This window comes from Amblyomma americanum, chromosome 6, assembly GCF_052857255.1.
Source record: "Amblyomma americanum isolate KBUSLIRL-KWMA chromosome 6, ASM5285725v1, whole genome shotgun sequence".
NCBI lineage: Eukaryota > Metazoa > Arthropoda > Arachnida > Ixodida > Ixodidae > Amblyomma > Amblyomma americanum.
In genome coordinates, this window is record NC_135502.1 from 3,772,894 (window position 1) to 3,785,717 (window position 12,824).

The following is a 12,824-nucleotide window of genomic DNA, read 5'->3' on the forward strand; positions in this document are numbered from 1 at the left end:
GTGCCTCTTTTTGCACCCAGGTTTTTTGGTTTCACCTGTGGTGCGTCGGGCCAACTGGCCAAGTTTCCGAAGGGCTGAAAAGACCAACGGCACATTGTGCCGGTTTGCCACCTTTTTGAGGCCATGGGATACTTTGTGCACGTAGGGCATCACTTCAGGCCTTACTTTAGCCTGCGGAGGGGTTATTGCCTCCTTACGAGTTCCGGGCTTCGACTTCTTCAAGAAAGCTTCTGCAACAGCGACAACAACCGACCCAGGGTAACCGGCGGCCTCAAGCCTAGTAAATTGATTCTCAAAACTATCTTACATATCATGCACATAAGGTTTTTGAAGTGCAGACTCTAAGCAGAGTTTAGCGATCCCTCTCTTCACAATTTTTGAATGGGATGAATTATAAGACAATAGCTCTTTTTTCGCTCTTCAAAAAGCTCTTCGAAATAGCTCTTTTTTTTGCTCTGGGCACAAAAAAAGCACAAAAAGAGCTATTGCCTTATAATTCATCCCATTAAAAAATTGTGAAGACAGGGATCGCTAAACTCTGCTTAGAGTCTGAACTCCGAGCATTACGTCAACGCCAAGTAAAGGCATAAGGCATGAAGCGCAGCTCCAGAGGCGGTGTAAAGACTATTTTGGCACATAACCGCCGATATATATGTTAATTACATATGTTAATAACCTTGTTGGTGTGTGCGGTTGTTTTCCATGTGATGTAAGCTCCACTTTAGAGGAAGCTTAAAACATGTTTGTGAGTTGTGCAGCACGTCTCCTATATCTCGGTTTTCCGTGTTCATGCCATTTTGTTATTCTGCGCAACTCGAACACTGCCACACTTGCTGCTGTTGCCTACTAAGCCTTGGGGAGGAGTAAACTAAAGTGAGACTAGTGAAAGAAGCAATTTCAAGAGAAGTATGCCGGATGCCGACGCATTATTATGTGCAGTATTTAACTACCACGGGGACACTGAAACAGTGCCCTGTTATGACAGCGTGCAAACCTGCTGAAAGGAATTCCTGACGGCCTTCTCAGCGAACTCGCTGCTGCGCCTGTGCGGCTTATTATTCAGTGGTTAGCCGGTTTCAGGAGGAGGTGCGGCTGGGTATAAGTGTTAAAACTCTTCTGCATGTGGAGGATGCATGTGGATGCACATAAAATCTATAAGAAGCTCCGCCAAGCCAACGTGGCACCTCCTTGCGAGCGAGCAGCGTATACACCATTTTACGAGCAGCGGGCAGAAGAGGGAGAAATACTCTCAAGCACGTGCGCTGCGCGACACTTCACTGTAGCCATCCTCCCCTGGACTGATAATCCGGCGCGCAGAGCAACGTTCGGCTGGTTAGCCAACGGTCAAGCGCGTGTTTGCGTCTGTGCAACAAAAGCTGCAATATTTTACGCAAAGCCAACGTCATCTAGACATCAATGTTTTATTTCCGGTTCCGAAAATAGTCGACGGAAGTAAAAAAAAAAAGCCGCAAGCATGTACACACACCCTGCTATGGGAAGGTCTCAGCGTGTTTGCGATGTCTGTTTCTTCACCGCTTTCCCGCCGGCCCTGAGTTGCATTGGTAGTGGACGTAGTTGGCGAACAGAAAATACTTGCGCCAACAACAAGCTTACGCAACAGCGCATTTTGTGAATGAAATGCAGACAGAAGCAAACCCTTTGCCCGTGCTTAATATCGTGCGGAGAACGAAGCACAGCGCCTGGTTTCCCAAACTGTACCCTGTACATAATTTTAAAAGATTAAGCTTTTGGATAGTCTTGGCAAAGCTGTTTTAATTCAGCAGTACACCACGTAAGGGCTTCGCAAATGTGACCACAACGTCGTTTCGCCACCCCACATGTTCACAAATATCGGGAGCGTGTGGACCTCTAATATTTTCTGCTGGTAACCAAGCACAGAAAGGCGACAAAAATAAATAGACACATAAATGTTGACTATCATGTACACTAGTACCATGCACCAAGGAGCCTTCACGAGCTGGCATGGAATCGTTTCCAAGGATTCCGCGATATGATTGTTATAACGCACGCATGGCAAGGCGTTCATCCTATACGAAGTTCACAATTATGTCAGCCTCGCATGTAAAATTGTGGCACGCTGCACGCTCGATATGCGGACGTGAAAATGCTCAAGGTGTCGTCGGTGATAGGTAAACAGCTTCGCTCTGAGCGCTGTCCTGTGAAGTCACTTTTAGGGGCTGTCTCGCATGGACCGCGAAGAAGGGACAACCAGCCAGGAAAGCAGCCGTAACGCAAATGCTTTATTCCGAATATGGTCCACGAAAACCGCGCTACTTGGAGCGAACTTTAACAGTAGCACCAAAACGGCATGTAATACACGGTCTGACTGCAAGCGTTGTCCGTTCGCACGCCTGTGCACTCCACAACCTCCAGTAGCGGTTTGTAGGAGCTTGTGTGGTCCTTTTCCGTTCCTAATTCGGCCTCGAACGCTCCTGTTACTAATGGCCGCACACCTTAACTTACAAGCAATGGGGTCTCGCTACACACGCAGCCGAAACTGCAAAGCAAGTGAAAGCACGAAGGGGCGGTTTCGGTGGCGGAACAGCTGTTCATGCGGCTACGTTATGCACTCAACCCTCGCAAATTTTTCAAAATCAAAACCTTTCTTTCTATATTGGCTATCTGGCGCTGGCGAACGTGTTTGTTGCCTTCGCCCGTTCAGAAAGGGGGCACGGCGAAAGGGCGCGAGCAGGGGCAATACGTCCTTGTGCGGTTCGGTTCCGTGAAGCTCGGAAACGATCGCATTCCTCACCTTTAGCTCTCTGTCTCAATTCTTGCAAACCTCAACACAGCATGTATTTCCTCTGTTTTTCTAGATCTGCGTAGAAAGGATACATTCGGCAGCCACCCGCGATATTTTCACCGTTGCGTCGAGGCGTACACGGCCGGCGACTTACGAGGCCCGTAATGGCGCTGTGTTGCGAGCAAGCCTGTAGCGCCATCTAGTCTCAAACGGAAGAACTGCGCGCTGTAAACGGCCTATATCAAAGCACTATTTGCCTCCAGTGGCAGTGGCAGTACGAGATCGCAAGGGCAGATGGCGTCAGGTACCTGCAAGTGGGACTTCAGGGAAATAAGGCACATGCGGTAAAGCAGCACTGCACCTTCGAAGTCCGCTGAGCGGCAACGTATGGGAACACTTGACGTTAGCGAGATCATGTGATCGCGTTTCCGCGAATAGCTTTACTAGCGGCGCGGGAAGGTAGCAACGCAATTCTCACTCCCTGCGGGAGCATTTAGAGGAACACTACCTCCCACTACACCGAACTCGATGGCTTCCACACACAGCACGAAGGGGCAGGTATAGTTGAAGAAGGCGCGTAAAGCGTACCAGTGCTTCTGCAAATGTGTTTCGTAGTATTTGAAGGAGACGTATGTTGACCACGTGGTCTTATATACTACTTAAAGAACAACAGCGCAAGAAAGACATGGAATTGGCACATACAAGACACAAACACGGCGCTGTGTGCCTTTTCTTGTTTTCCAATCTTGAACTTTAATTTTTTTATTATAAAAATGCTTAACAATGAAGCCAAAAGAAAGGAGGAAGGAAAAGGCCTTCCGGAAAACAAGCATATTTCTACCGACAGAGTGAAATTGCCCTGAGATAACAAGTTGCAAGAAACAAAAATTTTAATCCACTTCCTAGGTGCATACCCTTTTCAGTCATTGTTACCCTAAACATGCGGAACTAACGTTAATCGCAGCAATTAGAGAATACTTTTCAAAACTAATTAGGCACAAGGAACTCACGGTGGTGCTTCTGTTGCATGGAGGGTAACATTATTAGAGTTTTTTCACTAAATGCGCGTTGGCCAATTACCTTTTTTCCAACCATTTCACAACAAAAAAGCACAGTTCCACGCGGCGGAAACCCATTGGCGATCGAACCCAGCACCTCCCGAAGGCGAGGCGCATGGTATGTCAACTAGGCCATCGATCCTGCGCTCCTGCGGTGCTGGAGCCCACTGGCTTCTTTAAATAGATACAAGCCATGTCCCGGCCTGGCGCTCGGCTTTCCTAGATGCATGGCTTGGTAGAAGAGCATGCGCCTTCAAATCCCACTACTGCGAGTGACTCTCATGCCTCATTAATGTTTCCGTTATTGGCTTACTGCCTGCTTCTCAAGATGTCCTATTAAGCCGCCGTTGGGAGCGAAAGTCGGAGGAAGCTCGCATTACTGTCCGGGCATTTGGCTCGCAGAGCACAACTCGGCAGCGAAAAGCAGCGTCCGGCTCGGCTACTTGAAGGAGTATGATCATGGAAGACAGTTGGGCTAGTTGGTGTGTATTCGTTAGTGACTGCGACATTGCAACTAGCGTGGAAAGCACAAGGGCAGAGGCAAAAAGGAACAGACGAGACAGCACGCTAGACTTCAACTGACGTTTAATGCACACGTAACAGATTTTAACACTTGCTTTCGGCGCATGCTCAGGAGACTGTGCCCCCGCCCCCCTCCACTTTATCAAGAAGCAGGTTGTCAAAACAAGGAATAAACATTTAAACCAAATTGATGCGCAAGTTTTTCAACAGATAGATTATCTCCTTTTTTGTGAGGGCTACTGAGGGTGTGCTCACGCACTTGTCCCCTGCCTTGTCAATGCAAAATGCCTCAAATGTTTCCCTGTCACCCTGCCTGTGAAGCCGCCTCAGCACTCTGGTGTGGCTAAAGAGTGGAACACATTTTTCTTCATTACCGCCTGCTGTTTTTATTTTGCATTTGCGGCAATGTGCGGCCAAATGGCCTCCGGCCATCAGAGCTGCGACTGTAGACCGGTGTTTTCGTAGCCTTTCATTAAGGCACTGGCCTGTTTGGCGAATATAACACTTACCACAGGTCAGTGGGATCAGGTACGCTACACCGATGGTGCAGTTCACAAACCGCGTGGCGTGTTTTGTTGCGCAGGTTTTTGCCTGGTAAGCATTGTTCACCATTCGGCACATCCTAGACAGCTTTTGTGGGGCTGTCAAAACGACACGGATGCCGCACTTTCCCGCAGCCTTTTTGAGGCGATGGGACAAGTTGTGCATGTAGGGCACCGGCACCGGACGTCCCCCCGGGCCGTCATTGCAGCAGCCTGCTGTCTTGCGTCCCTGTCGGAGCTCTTTAATAAGGCTCTCAGCGACGGACGCGAGTATGCTGTCAGGGAAGCCAGCGCTACGCAGACGGAGGACCTGCTGTTCAACACTCACGTTCACTTTGTGTTCACAAGACTTCTGAAGAGCGGCTCTTAGGCAGTTCAGTGCTATCCCTCTTTTTACGGTTCTCGAATGGGCCGAATTATAGCTAAGAACAGGCTTTTTTGAACGAGGGAAGTATGTCCAGCATAGTGATCTACTACTAAAGCTAATGCTGAGGTCAAGGTAACGTAAGCAACCCTCATCAGGAACCTCACGAGTAAAACTCAGACCCTTACCCCATTCTTGGAAAACACTAAAAACTCTCTTGACCACGTCATCTCTTCCATCAGGCGACACACTTTTTAAAACAACAAGATAATCATCAACGTATCTAAAAATTTTTGCAACAAAAGTCTTGTCCACACGCGAAAAAATTTCTTTGTCAATAGACGCTAAAAACAAGTCGCTTACATGCACAACTTGTCCCATCGCATCAAAAAGGCTGCGGGAAAGTGCGGCATCCGTGTCGTTTTGACAGCCCCACAAAAGCTGTCTAGGATGTGCCGAATGGTGAACAATGCTTACCAGGCAAAATCCTGCGCAACAAAACACGCCACGCGGTTTGTGAACTGCACCATCGGTGTAGTGTACCTGATCCCACTGACCTGTGGTAAGTGTTATATTCGCCAAACAGGCCAGTGCCTTAATGAAAGGCTACGAAAACACCGGTCTACAGTCGCAGCTCTGATGGCCGGAGGCCATTTGGCCGCACATTGCCGCAAATGCAAAATAAAAACAGCAGGAGGTAATGAAGAAAAATGTGTTCCACTCTTTAGCCACACCATAGTGCTTAGGCGGCTTCATAGGCAGGGTGACAGGGAAATATTTGAGGCATTTTGCATTGACAAGGCAGGGGACAAGTGCGTGAGCACACCCTCAGTAGCTCTCTCAAAAAAGGAGATAATCTATCTGTTGAAAAACTTGCGCATCAATTTGGTTTAAATGTTTATTCCTTGTTTTGACAACCTGCTTCTTGATAAAGTGGAGGGGGGCGGGGGCACAGTCTCCTGAGCATGCGCCGAAAGCAAGTGTTAAAATCTGTTACGTGTGCATTAAACGTCAGTTGAAGTCTAGCGTGCTGTCTCGTCTGTTCCTTTTTGCCTCTGTCCTTGTGCTTTCCACGCTAGTTGCAATGTCGCAGTCACTAACGGCTACTTCAAGAGCACAGCAAGCTTCTTCATGAGCTCAGAGCACGGTGGTCGCAGCCCATCGCGTTAAAACGCGTAAAGCACACGCTCACAGCATACCATGATCAACCAAGCGATGGACGTCTCTGTGCCCTTTTCGGTGCCATGCTAGGTGAATTTCCTCGTTTTCGCTTAAAAATGCCTCCACCCCCGAGTGTGCAGCCCATTCACGAATGGTACGACGTACATCTGATCGAATTTGCGCATTAAGTTGGCGGTTCGGGCTAGCTCGTGCGGCATAGGGATGTGAAAATAAAGCAGGAGGAACAAGACTCAGGGGAAACACGGACGAATGCTTGGTCCGTGCGAGAAAAGCCAGGGGCAGTGCGAAAGGCATCAACCGCTCGCGATGCTCCGAGGAACATGCAAGAGAGCCGGCGTCAGTCCGTTACAAGGCACCATTGCCATCTTCCTGGTGTTTTCCTTTCCAATTTAGTGGCTCTCTGTTGAAATTGTACAAATTGCTATAATGCGCCGGAAACGAATTTGTTCGCAAAGGAGCTCGAAGGCTAGGTGCACTTAATTTGTGTGGGGTCAGCACTAAACATCTCGCATATTTTCAAATTCGTTTCACTCATGAAATTTAGCTTGAAGCGTGCGCGTTGTTCCTTTCCCGCGCATGTTGGTTCCTTTTTAGCTTTCCGAATGTTAAAGCCCGCTGCACAAAAAAAAGCTAATTTCTCCAGTTAGCTTATGCGGCAGGAGAAGATCGTCTCAAGGTTGGATCTCTGCCACATCGGTATCGCCGTACCATTTCTCAGCCTCGCCTCGCCGATTCTGGCTCCGCTCTTTCGCAGTGCGGGCTGGCGGTGCGCGCAGTGATCACGCCTTCCGCTCAATTCCAGCCGAAGCGCAGGATCAAGTAGGCATTCGCCTTCTCGAACTGCCTGGGCTGTCGCCGCATTAATGGAGACAGTGAAGCTACCAAAAAAAACATTTCTTATTTCGCCGTTATTAGGCTGTTTACGGGAGAAATTTCAGATGTGCCTCTTATGAAATGTGTACTAAGGGCTCGATCGGTTATAGAATTCTCGTGGCCGAAGGAGCCATTTTTAATGGGCGGTATGTGCTGCATCGAACTCTGCGAAACGCGTTTGTTCATCAGCATTGCTCCTTGGTCATCATCATCATCAGCCTCACTACGCCCACTCCACGGCAAAGACCTATCCCATGTCTCTCAAATTAACCGTGTCCTTTGCCAGCTGTGGTCATCTCATCCTCGCAAACTTCTTAATCTCATCCGCCCTCCTAACTTTCTGCCGCCCCCTGCTAGGCTTGCCTTCTTTTAGAATCCACTCTGTTACCCTTAATGAGCAGCGGTTATTTTGCTTTGGCATTACCTGCCCTGCCCAAGCCCATTTCTTCCTCTTCATTTCGACTAGGATGTCAATAACCCGTTTTTGTTTCCTCACTCACTCTGCCCGCTTCCAGGGCTTAAGATTACACCTATCATTTTGCTTTCCGTAGCTCGCTGTATTGTTCTTAACATAAGCTGAACCCTCTTCGTTAGCTTCCGCGTTTCCGCCCCAGAAGTTAGTACCGGTAAGATACAGCTGTTGTGTTCTTTCATCTTGATGGATATTCGTAAACTGCCCTTCCCGACATGAGTGAACCTGCCATACGCTTTCAACCCCATTAAACAATCAACCAACCATTGTCCGATGGGTGCAGTTGCAGAAGTAAAATTTACTGATATGAATGCACTCAGGAGGGAAGGCAGTGTGCATTTCAAGCGCTCTTTCCCAGAGCTTAGGCGTGCTGTTAGCACCATCCAGTTTTCAGGTTGTCTGAGATGGTAACTTATCGTTTTCTCCTGCAAATTTGCCAAGCCTCCAATATAATTTATGTCGCTTTCTATTTCTGTTCTGGAACAATTGCTTAACCGGTATCGATATAACTCAAAGATTGGGATCACCACGGCTTCAAGACATCTTTGCTGGGTGACACATGGCTAACATTAGAGGCGCAGCGAACCTTTTTTTTTTTGCAACGTATGAATTTTACGAAGATACAAATGCATTTCTTTTCTCCACACAAGTTGGGAATAACTTATGTGAGAATAAAAAAGCATAATTTAAGTGACTTGGGAAGAATTCATCGTGTACATACTTTCATGCCAGCTACTCTAGACAATTGTTTGACAACATAGGCTACATGATGTTCCCAGTTGAAGACAAGAATACTCTAAGGCATTTACAATGACCGACTATTTTTATAGGTGTAGAGTTAATTGCAATAAAATCGTGAGTGGAAACCAACTGCCTTTAAAGGTGTACTTAAAACGCAACCTCCATGGAGCTCCTGCTACTACGTACAAGCTCGCCTATCAAACATTTGTTCGGCCAAAACTCGAGTATGCATCATCCATTTGGTGACCTCATCAGGCTTATTTAATTAATTTCTTTCAATTAGTTCAAACCCGTGCTGCGTTTTTAATCGCCAGAAACTACCGCCGTCATTCCAGCATAACAAATATTAAATTATCGCTCTCTTTCTGCATTTAAGTACGGAGATTTACCCCCTAGTCTGCTTACTTCACAAGATATTCTACAGTACCAATCATTCAACTCTGCGTCTTGCGCAACCTTACCGCACTTCACGCCGTTTAAACAGCTGTCTAAGATTTAAACGCCTTTTAGGTAGAACCGTTGGATTTAGTACATCCGCTTTGCTGCGGGATATTATTCAATGGAATGGACTTCCGGAACACACTGTGAATGTCCTTGATACAGCTGTGATGCTGCTGTCGTTACCCCTAATTTATGTATCCCCCTCACATAATGGTCTCGAGCTTGGATCTTGTGAAGCAAAATGAATAGACATAATAAATCAATTAGCCAAGCGGGTAGAGTGCTTTGAATTGAAGTATACATTACTGATGGGAAGCTGAGAGGCGCTGCACACCAGGCATGCATGTGCCAACAAGGTGCAACTATGAGACGAAATGCACTTTCAAGCTCGCTTCGAAAATGAGGTCACAACAGCCTCTCTAATTTTCTTCGCGGGACGAGAAATAGTGGCGTGTTCCGAAAGGTTAAAGCCGAGACATTTTAATAAAGCCTGCATGCTTTCAAAAACTGCAACCAACTCAGATGTTGAAATGTCAGACATTCGTGGAGCATGCACACGAGGGCGTTGTGCAAGGAAATTTCATTTGGAAATGTCAGCTGTCCCGCGGATTTCGCACCCAGCCACGACGCCTGCTACTGTGAAGAGAAATGCAAGAGCAGCCAGCACATCGGTGCAAGTAAGGAATAGAGTTCTGCCGATACCTTTCGCGCACCGAGAATTCTACTTTTTCGCGACTCTGTGTCCTTACGAAGTCAGAATCCTGAAAGAAAGCACGGGGACGCCGTCAAGCTTCTGCTATGGTAACAGGCGTACTGAAGAATTTCTTGCAAAATAAAAGCCCGGTCTCTTAGGCAAAAAAACAACAAAAGGGAAACATAGGTTAAACAGGTCCGATTGACCTAAGGGAGGGTAAGAGACTTTTCTGATGGAAAGGCGATTCGCGTCTCATCCTTTCAGCGTTAAAGCCAGGCGAGTCTGCCCCACGTGGCGTGGCTGGGCTGAGCCAATAGTCAAGGGCAGCCTGCTCCTAGCTGTGCTTTTCATTGTGGAGCGGCCTTATTCGAACTTTGGTGCAAATTGAATTCCGGCCTCGGAAGAAGATGCTTCCGCGCCAGGTCGCAGCCAACGCTCTTTCACCGACGACGACCGGCGTCTCGTTCCGGTGAGCCCCTTCCTTCTTCACTCTTTTTGCGTCGCGGTTCCAGCCCACGGGTCCAAATACATGTGAAAGCCGGGCTCTATGCCGCGCAACGACGTCTGTCTACAAAAAGACGTGTCTTGTTTTACCAAGAATCCCAGCCCTTTGTACCGAGATTTTTTTTCCTAATCTTCACGGTGACGTTCGTCCGCTTTTTAGATGACTGGTTCCAGCGGGTTGTGCTAGCTAAAAAATATGCCCCCTATCTTGTTACTGAGAGTAGATGTAACATCTGAGATGATCAAAATGTTTATTAAAATACATGGGCGGGGGAGGATAGGGTGGTGTCCTTAGTGCGGGACTTCAATGGCGAAAGTTCCTACCCTACCTCGTTCAGCATTGGCGAAATTTTCTGTGCTGCCTAATACGTATGATGAACCCGTAGATTAGGCTACTTGAAATCTTACAGCTTAATCTTTCTTCGGCACCATTATGATGTCCACTTCAATTTTTTTTAATATATTCAGCATGTTCTGGTACTTGTCTTGAATTACTGCTGCTTAGAAATAAACTTACTAAGGCATCTTGGCGAGAGTGACACAGGAGTTCTGCACCTGCTCTGTTGGCATTCTTCCGTGTTGTCTCTGAAGCTGGGTTGTATTATTTCGTGCATCTAAATAAATAAATGAGGTAGCTTGAAAGATTTTCATACAATGATTCTGCGAGTGTTGATTTGGTTTACCAAAGCTACTGACAAAAGCTGTCCGCATTTTTATTGCGGAAGCAGAGTTACTGTACGGTACACCACTGGAAATCAGGAATCTGTTAAGGGAAGCCATCAGCAAAAACGAACAGCCTGCATCCTCCACCTGCACCCTTCATTATCTAGAAGCGTACCCACCAGCCACCTTCCCCACCCCTCCTAGACACCCACCAGCCGACCTGCCTCCACCTTCCACAAGGCCTCCACTCTCCACAAGCGCAGGCAGCAGCGGAACAAAAAAGCGACAGAAAAATCTAATTAAAAGAAGGAGTGGGAAAGCACCCTAAGCCCCGGAGCTAGCAGGCTGCCCACCTACCAACCCACCAGCGCCCACTTTCACCCTCCATATATCGCGTGTGCGAAGCCTCGGCGTAGAGGAAAAGCTCTCAGTACAGTAAACGCACCATCAAAGTGATCATCTAGTGTAAATCCAAATGCTTTCGCAGAATTTCCGCAAGAAATGTCAGATCGCAAAGTAATTAATTTTTTTAGATGCAGTACGGCAGCCTCACTGAGCCACAGCCTGGAGTCCGAAGGAAGACGCCGACAAGGATAACTAAATCATTTCACACTTAATACCCGAACCGGTTTTCTCTCCCTGCAAGCCAGGACACATACCGCTAAAGACGTGCGAACGCAGAGCTTCAAGTTCAAGGACAAATGTCGATATACCTATACGTCCTATACGTCCGGTCTTCGTCGACAGTGCAGACTTATTTCTTTCTAAATACGACACGGCGTGAGAACGGTGGTATTTGCATACCAGCCTATTTGCATACTCGACAAAGACGCCGAGTGCGCGAGCTCTCTCTTCCGCAGCCTGAGAGAAGCCACGAGGCGAAAAGCGAAATTCCATCCGCGCGTCCATCGGGTGTCGTTAGCGCCAGGGGCGTAGTTGCTACGGAAAATAGAAAATATGCGATTCTCTATACTCCCCTGCTTTCAAATCATGCTTTATTTATTTGTGCGCTATAACTGACCATTTTTTAGTTTAATCTAGAGAAGTTTCTTCGAGTGGAGGCGCAGCGCTGTGTGCTTCAACTTTATTCCTTAGTTCAGCTGGAAACTGTTCATACTGTCCCGATCGCAAACTCGGTGCTTTCGTGTGCCAGGTTTGTTTGCACTGAACTTAAAGAATTATGCGAAACTCTCACGTGCGTGCTTCCTAACCTTGGCGTGCAGCTTTACTGAAGGCGTTTTTGCTTCAAAGGAACCCAAGGCGTCGTCGGCTGCGTTTTCGCTTCTCTGAGCCTGTGCAACGTCTTATTAAAAGTGCAGGAAGAGGCAGACAGCACGCTTCTTCTCTTAAATGCGGGCCTCGAAGACACTGTCAGTCTATTTCTATTCAAAAACTGCAAAGCGGTGCAGCACTAATTTTGCATGTCTGCGCGTGTTCCTTCTTAGCAGCGAAACTGCGGCGAGGAATTAAATTCATACGCATAAGTCTAAACACAAAGAATGGAAACCTTCGACTTTTAACGCACCACCATGAGTTTGAACATGGCGAAGCAACGAATATATGCGAAATACCTTCCTGCCACGGCAAGAACGCTGTGATGCTTCAGGAAGCCGCACGCATTTCAAAAACGGCAGTCTCAAGAACACAAAGCAAATGTCAAGTCAGAAGGCTCACTCAACGTTCATAGGCTGCGATACTCCTATTATATTATCAGGCGCGAATAGCATAAGACTGAGCTTGTTGAGTTGTGAGGTCTGTGGGGCTGAAATCATGGGGAGGGAATAAAATAACATACGGGAGACGCCAACCAAGACCCCTGTGCGTCGTTCTAGCAATACCTTCGCTCAGTGATCACGTTTCTGTGATTCCAATGAAAATCTTTGCACTCCAAATCAAGCTTAAGTCAGTCAGTCAATCAATGACTCAATCAAGCAATCAAGCAATCAATCAATAAACATCTTTATTTCTTTCAGAAGAGAAACAAGAAGAAGAGGAGGGTTCGAA